The sequence below is a fragment of the Scleropages formosus genome, chromosome 9 (genome assembly GCF_900964775.1).
Source record: "Scleropages formosus chromosome 9, fSclFor1.1, whole genome shotgun sequence".
NCBI lineage: Eukaryota > Metazoa > Chordata > Actinopteri > Osteoglossiformes > Osteoglossidae > Scleropages > Scleropages formosus.
This window is the reverse complement of record NC_041814.1, coordinates 14,201,081-14,209,330: the sequence shown is the minus strand read 5'-3', so window position 1 is coordinate 14,209,330 and position 8,250 is coordinate 14,201,081.

Below are 8,250 nucleotides of genomic sequence, written 5' to 3'. Positions count from 1 at the left end.
TAATCAGAGCAGGGTGCAAAATGTCCTGAGCAGTCACTCAAGACCATTCTTCTAGACCATAACCTCCCAATCCACCAGATACTGCATCACCCCTTGCCTGTGCCAGGAATCCAGCAATGCCCATACTGCATAGGTGGGTTCCTCATCCACCTGTATTGGAGGAGGAGTAGTACTGTTGACAGATGGTTGGAGTAGAGAGGCGTTTACATTCACATTTATTCACTTAGCGGATGTTTTTCTCCAAAGCAACTTACAATGGATACTATGTACTGTTATTAGCCCACACACCTTATCCACCAAGGTGACCCACACTGCTAGATACACTACTGACAATGGGTCACACATCCATACATCAGTGAAACACGCTCTTTGTGTCACTCACACACCTGAACAGCATGTCTTTGGACTGTGTGAGGAAACCCACACAGACACAGGGAGAACATGCAAACTCCACACAGACTGAGCAGGGATCGAGCACACATTCTCTCACACCACCCAGGCACTGCTTGCTGTGCCACCATGCCACCCAGTGTTGCATAACCTGAGCAGGGAAACATTGCAGATGGGGTGAATGCGTATCCACGGGGGCAGCTGGAGTTGGTATATAACTGGAGTCACCCGGCGGAGTACCTTGTATGGTCCGATGTAACGAGGACTGAGTTTCTTCGAAGGCAAACGAAGCTTTAGATCCTGGGTGGAGAGCTATACCCTTTGCCCAGGCACGAATGACAGAGTACGCCAATCTCGATCCGCCTGCTTTTTGTACCATTCGGTGTGCTCCCGATGGTGGTCCCAGACCGATTGCCATGTCTCGCTGCTTCCCTGGTACTAGTTGTCCACCGTGGGGCACTTAGCTAGGGGTGGTCTGCCAGGGGAATAAGGCAGGCTGGTAACCCAACACACACTGAAAGGGTGACAGACCTATGGAGGTGTGGGACAGAGCATTGTGGGCATATTCGGCCCAGGGGAGGAACCAAACCCACTGCTGTTGTTTGTGGGCACAATAAGAACGTAAGTACCTGCAGATATCCTACTGTAGGCGTTCCACTTGAGTGTTAGCCTGTGGATGACAGGCCTCCACATACTCCCAAACATCTTCTGTCATTGAGGACCACCAGAAGCGCCCTTGCAGGAGGGAGACAGTTCGACGAACACCCATATTCCTCGCGGCAGGGGAGTCATGTGCCCACTGCAAGAGGGAAGTCCTCATTCTGGTTGGCACATATTCCTTACCTTTGGGCTTGTCAGAGGGTCCTGGCTCAGTTACCTGGGCCTCCTGTAGCTCATGAAAGAACTGCCATCTGACCGGGGCGACCACACAGTGCTCGGGAAGGATCAGTTTTGGGTTTTTGGGTGTGGATTCACGGTCATGTAGTCTCAATGCGGCGTCGGCTTTTGTGTTCTTGGAATTGGGTCTGTAAGACAAAAAACAGGGCCCAACGGGCCTGACAAGCATTGAACCTGCATGTCACATACAGAGCTGTGACGGGTGTACTGGTAGCAAGGATTCAGCAAGATGCTGGCAAAAATACATGCATGTATACACACACTGTCTGAACCACCTGTCCCACATGGGGTCGCAGGGAGCTGGAGCCTAACCCAGCAACAGAGGGCGTAAGGCTGGAGGGGGAGGGGACACACCCAGGACAGGACACCAGTCCATCACAAGGCACCCCAAGCAGAACTCAAACCCTAGACCCACCAGAGAGCAGGACCCAGTCCAACCCACTGCACCACTGCGCGACTGCACCCCAGCAAAAATATCATCAAGAAAATATTGAATCTCTTTGCTCCTCCTGCCTGTTCACGTGCATTTCACTTTGTACTGTTTCACTGTTTGTTTCAGTTCATTATTTCACTTAAATAACATTTTCTGTTTGAACCTGGTTTGGGTGTCGGGAAAGGCCTACCGGTATCCATGTTCTGTCATTAACTACTAACATCTGTTGTCTGTTTTCTCAAGGAAGTATGACAAACGCATGCAGTTGGCTGTTAGAAGTAATCATATTTATTGCGTTTTCAAAAATCATTTATATAATCTCTTTACTTACCAATCAGTAACATAATATTTCCATTTTACTGATTAGTTTGTCTTGCAAAACCAGGAGGTGTGAACCACTGAGTGTATTTCTATGTGGGAGTCCTTGGGCACAACCAGCTCGACAGGGGTGTTTTACTGTGTAATGCGGTGAATGTTTTTATATACTGTAAAATAAGGATATTGATAACGAACAAAAAGAGTTTTGTATTTATTTTGTTGGGTGTTATTATTTTGGTGAGCATGTATTTCGGATTTTGTTTTGGTGAGGGTGTTATGGTGTAGCCAAAGGTGTGGAGCTACAGCTGTAAGAGTCTGTATTAGGCCACTAGTCGTGGGACGAAAGACAAAAAAACAAAAAAAGGAATAGAGCTGTGTATTCCTGTTGTTGCAGGGGTCTAAGCCCTATGGCTCATATGCTATCTTTTCTTTTGTGAATCATTGTTTATTTTTCACAGTTAATTTTTGTATTTGGCTTAGGTCAGATCATTATGTTATTAGTGAAGGTGATCTTTTTAAGCTAAGAAAAATTAATATTTTTGGTGCTGTCAGATCTATTCTCCACCACTGCTTTCATCCGCCATCCATATCCTCACACTGCGGACTTTTTGTAGGTATTCTAAGTTCCAGTGATCTGTTAAAACCAGGAAGGCATGAATGGCGCTTTCTAGCCAGTGCCTCCACTCCTCTAGCGCCAGCTTGGTGGCCAGCAGCTCTCGGTTGCCGATGTCATAGTTTTGCTCAGCCGGGGACAGTTTGCAGGAGAAATACGAGCAGAGGTAGAGCGTTTGAGGGTCCTCCTGTCTCTGGGTGAGGACTGTTCTCAGCCCCATGAGTGAGGTATCCACCTCGACCACAAACGGTAAGGAGGAGTCAGGGTGTTTCAGTACAAAGGCAAAGGTGAACTGGACCTGCAGTTCCCAGAATGCGCGGTTGGCGGGCTTGGTCCAGTGCTCCCAGGGACCTTTGCTTGTAGTTGGGGGCAGCAATGGTACTGAACCCCCTGATGAACGTACAATGAAAGTTAGCAAATCCCAGGAAATGCTTAAATGCCTTAACAGTGGTTGGTCTAGGCCATTCTAACACGGCACAGACTTCTCGGGGTCCATGACCACCCCCTCTTTGGTGAGGATGTATCTCAGGAAGGACGCCTGTGGCTGGTGGAGCAAGCATTTCTCACCCTTGTTGTAGAGCTGGTTCTGGAGTAGCTGGCTCTCAATACTGCCTTCACCTGCTGTATGTGTTGCTCTTTGGTCCGGGAGAAGATCAAGACGTTGTTCACGTGCACCAACACACTCTCATTGACCAGATCCCCGAGCACGTGGTTCACAAATGTCTGAAACACTGAGGGAGCATTGGACAGACTGAACAGCATGACCAGATATTCATGATGGCCCAGGGATGTGCTGAAGGCGGTCCTCCATTTGTTCTCCTTGCGAATCGAATACAGATAAGATTGTATGCGCTCTTCAGATCTAGTTTGGTTAATATAGTTGCCCCATGGATCCGCTCTGAGGCAGTGGTGATCAGGCTTAACGAGTGCAAGTATCGGACTGTAATAGCATTTAATCCCCTGTATTCAATGCAAGCCTCCGTCTTTTTTCCCAGTGAAGAAGAACCCTGCAGATGCTGGAGATATGGACGACCAAATGATCCCTGCAGTCAGAGCCTCGGTAACGTAATCCCTCATTGCTTTTTGTTCGGGGAATGACGGGGGTACACGTGGCCACAGGGTGGAGTGGTCCCAGATAAGAGGTCTATCTCACAGTCCCAAGGTCTGTGTGGAGGAAGTTCAGTCGCTCGGGTCTTACTGAAGACATCCCGAATATCCTCATACTCGTGGGCGATCTCCGCCTGGGGAGCCCTTTCTACCGAGGTGGCCCAACATGGAAGGTGCAAACACGAATGCGTGCACTCTGCTCCCCAGGATACTAGTTCTCCCGTACTCCACCGAAACACTGGGTCATTCCATACCAACCAGGGGAAGCCCAGAATGACCGGGGTGTCTGGGGCACGAATGAGAAAAAATACCAAGTCCTCTTCACGGCATGCTCCAACTATCATGCAGGGGAGGTGCAGGATTCGACTACATCCGAACCCAGTGGCTGCCCATCCAGAGTGCTTGCCCGTAACGTCACGTCACATTCTTTCCCTGGGATGCCGTTCAGCTGAGCGAATCCAGCGTCCATGAAACACCCAGCCACCCCCAAGTCAGCTGGTTCCCTAGCCAGGATACAGTCACTGGTACGGTAAGTTGCCCCAAATGACGAAAGGCACTGACCTGTGATTCTGGGTGGTCTCCTTACGGGGATCACACTGGACAAGAGTAACGGAAGTGACCTGAGGCACCGCAGTAGAGGCTCAGGTGATCATGGAGGCAGCTCCATCTCTCGTCCGGGTTCAGGTGACTCTGTCCAATCTGCATGGGTTCGGGGTCCTCTTCCAGGGAACACGTAGCCTGTGCCACCATCCATCATCTTGGGGTTCTTTCGCAGGCGAGGTTGTCCACTGCCACGGCAGTTTCCACGAAGCGGTCAAAGGTCCACTTCTCTCTACGGTAGGCAAGCTCTGCTTGGAGCCAGGGCTGGAGCCTGTTCCAGAAACAAGCCAGGAGGGACGCAGTGTTCCATCTGTTTTCTTTGGCCAGCGTCTGGAACTCTAACGCATTTTCAGCCACGGGGCGAGTACCTTGCCGTATCTGCAGAAGACGGTCTCTGGCGGCATGCGGAGAGCAGGTGGTCGAAGACCGCCTCGAACTTTTTGCGGAATTAAGCATACGTGGTCTTGGTGTGGGTGCACCAGCCCACCATCACCCAGTGCCATGTTGGTCCGGTCAGGAGCACCACCAGGTAAACAGTCTTTGTTGTTTGCTGTCATAACTTTTAGGTGTAGCGAGGCGTGGGTCAAGCACCGAAGCGCTCGGAAGTGTGACTGTCGGGGTTTGGCTAGGTGGGGTTTCTGTAGAGTCCTCCATGGCTTGTATAAGCCTGCTGGACTGGAGAGCCAATATCAGCCCATGGAGCGTACCCTTAAGCCGCTTCAGGGATTGCTCATGGGCTTCCAACATGGCGCCTTGCACTGAGACGGCGTTATGCATGCCGCCAAGCTCCACTAAGTCCAAGATAGAGGCGGAACCTTCTATCATGCTGATGGTTGGAAATGAGCGACGGACTCGGGTGCGGGATCGTTTTTTAGTTTAAAGGGGCGAGGCAAAAGAGTGGTCAGACTTCAGGCAAGGGTCGATCGATCAGCAAATGTTATCCAGGGGAAAAACACAAGAATTGTAGTTGGCGAAGCAAAGCAGAGATCAAACTGGGAAATCTACAACACTGAGGCAAGGAAGCAATAAAACGGAAAGCGCTGCAGTTTCTCTTCAGAGGTTCTGCAGTGAGAAGCCTCCAGGACACCCTTCTATGCCATGTCCCCTCGATTGGCTGCAGATGCTGTCGATCGGCCAGTGGATGAGGGCGTGACAAATGTTTCCTGTTGGTCTTTTTTCCATCTGTTTCTTGACCAGATGTGCATTTGTACCCCCCATATAGTAGTGCAGTCTCAGTTAACCACCATGGTAACATGAATATTTGGTGTTGTCATTTGTCGGATGAGGAAGAGCGACAGACTCAAGTGCAGTGCTCAAAGGGATTGGACAAAAGAGTAATTGGTGGACAGGCGAGGGTCAGGCGAGGGACGAACATCATCAATAGGAGTAATCAGAACCATAGTCGGGAAAGCCAGACGAGAGATCAAGAAACCAGAAAGACAACAACACAAAGTGCACAGACCACAAAGTGGAGCAGAGGACGACGGATGCTCTGGAAGAGATTCCGCATGGAAGGGCTTCCAGGGCACCGTTTTATCCTGTGCTCCCTTGACGAGCCGCAGGTAGCGCTGATGGACCGGCGGGCGTGACAGATACATAGATTAATGAACGTAACTGCACAGCATTTATTGAAAAGAGTGTTACTTTTTTCTCAGTACTGTGTTAGTGAGTCAAAGTCCAAATGATTCACACATCTTTATGCAAATGATAGATCTACTCTCTGACCCAGAGCATAACCGGGCATATCTTGCTCATAATCTCATGGGTTTCGAATCATAAAAGTTATTTTTGTACCTCTGGGTGTTGTTTTCTAAAGCCATTTAATGCTGACAAAGAGTACATTTAACAAAGCTAATTGCACATGACTGAGATAAAACTTATAATTTTTTTTATATTCTTTGAATTACCTTTAAGTGCTGATGGAATACCTCAGAACCTATATACTACTGTTCAGTTTTCCTTGATACTCTCCAGGAACGTTTACACATGTATTTGAAAAAAGATTATTTTTTCAATTACATTGCAGTTTGGAAATTGCTGAAAGATTGTCACAACATGTATGCTCATAATGTACACACACACACACATCACACACACAGTGTGAAACCACTTATCCCAAGCGGTGTCGTGGCAAACCGGAGCCTAACCCAGCAACACGGGGCGCAAGGCTGGAGGGGGAAGGGACAAACCCAGGACAGGATGCCAGTCCATTGCAAGGCACCCCAAGCAGGACCTGAACCCCAGACCTGCCAGAGAACGGGACCCAGCCAAGCCCGCCGTGACCCCGCTCGGGAGAAGCAGTTCTTGGCGATGGATGGTTACTGACCTTTGTACGAAGTTTATTAAGTAAGAGCATTATTTTTGGAAGCATTCTCACTTTACAGCTTTTTTCCTCAAGTGACTAAAACTTTTGCACAGTATTGTATGTGTATAAATGTATGGGTTTCTTGGAGAATGCATTGGACTTGATTTTATCTTTCTTTAAATAAAAACGTCTACTAGAAGCATTTTTAACAGTACGTGTATCTAATCTCACTATGTGTGGTAAATATGACCTGTTCATTGCACTTCCGAGAACCGCACCTGTCTGACTATGTGAGAGTGCAAGCGATAAGCATTTCACGTTTACCTATAATCGTTCCAGCCAGTTGACTCTGTGTAACAGGAAATTACTTTGTCCCTCCCCAGTCATCTGAGTGGTTGGTTTGCAGCTGTACCGATTTAAAGAGAATATTGCTGACAAGACATTGAACACGCTAGGCAACAGTATGACCATGCAGTTTTGGAACTTTGCATTTTGATATTGGGATCAATAATACAAGTGTATGTTAAAGTCTTTTAACTGAATATATCTAGCCTAAGTGATGAAAATATCTACAGTGAATACAAGTTCAGACCTAGTTTCACTGCTTCACAGCATTACATACTGGAGAGTTGCAGGTTTACAGCTTTACAGACTGTTCCACGGGTCAGGAAAAAACAGCATTTCCACTTGGTCAGTTAATGGACAAGTAAGTTTAAAACAAAATCTTCTTAGAGAACGTCAGGCACAGGAAGTTCAAAACTAACTATTTCAGAAATGGGTAAAATTGACTCAGATCCTGTTTTGTCTATCAGTATTCAGTGCAAGGACATAATACTGCTAGGAATCATATGGCGCCATGAACTAGAGTACTTTGTACTGTTCAAAGCTTCCCATTAATAAGCAACAGAAACAGCAGTTTGGAATGACTCATAAAACGACTGAACCACAATAACTAGGAAGATAAGAGAGTATGGCAGGATGAGAGTTATAAAGTTACATTTAAAACCATACCTTGAAAAATTACGATGACAAACAGTAGGTGCCTTTGCAATACAGTATACAAAAATGCAAGTGTCATATAAAGATAAACTACATTATATATTTACTAACGCACACAACCTAAAAATGGAATGTTTTCTGTTTTCTTTTAAATCTGCCGCAGCATAAATTAATCTCAGGGGGAGCATAACAATATAGTTTGAGTTATTTATTTCATGCTTTGCATCTCAGCACTTTTTTCATCTATGGGGAGTACGTTAAAGAAAAGAAGGAACAAACTGGCATGATTTCATCATTGTTGTTAGGTCCAATTGGTGTCCATTTTGTTTTCTTGTTTTGTTTTCCCTTCCTCTGACTTGGATTACAGTCACAAGTGTCCAGCAGTATCTGTCAAGAAGAAGTGGGCCTGATTCGCTGGACCAAGAAAGGCAGGACTTCCCAAATATTGAAAGAACACTTCCTGAAGGCCATTGGGGAGCTCATTCATGGATTAACAAACTCTTCTAGTGTGATTTTCATAGTGCTCCTGGTCTTTCTGTTTACCTTCATGACGGCATTTTGATATTTTTGCTCCTTTCTTTGTATCGC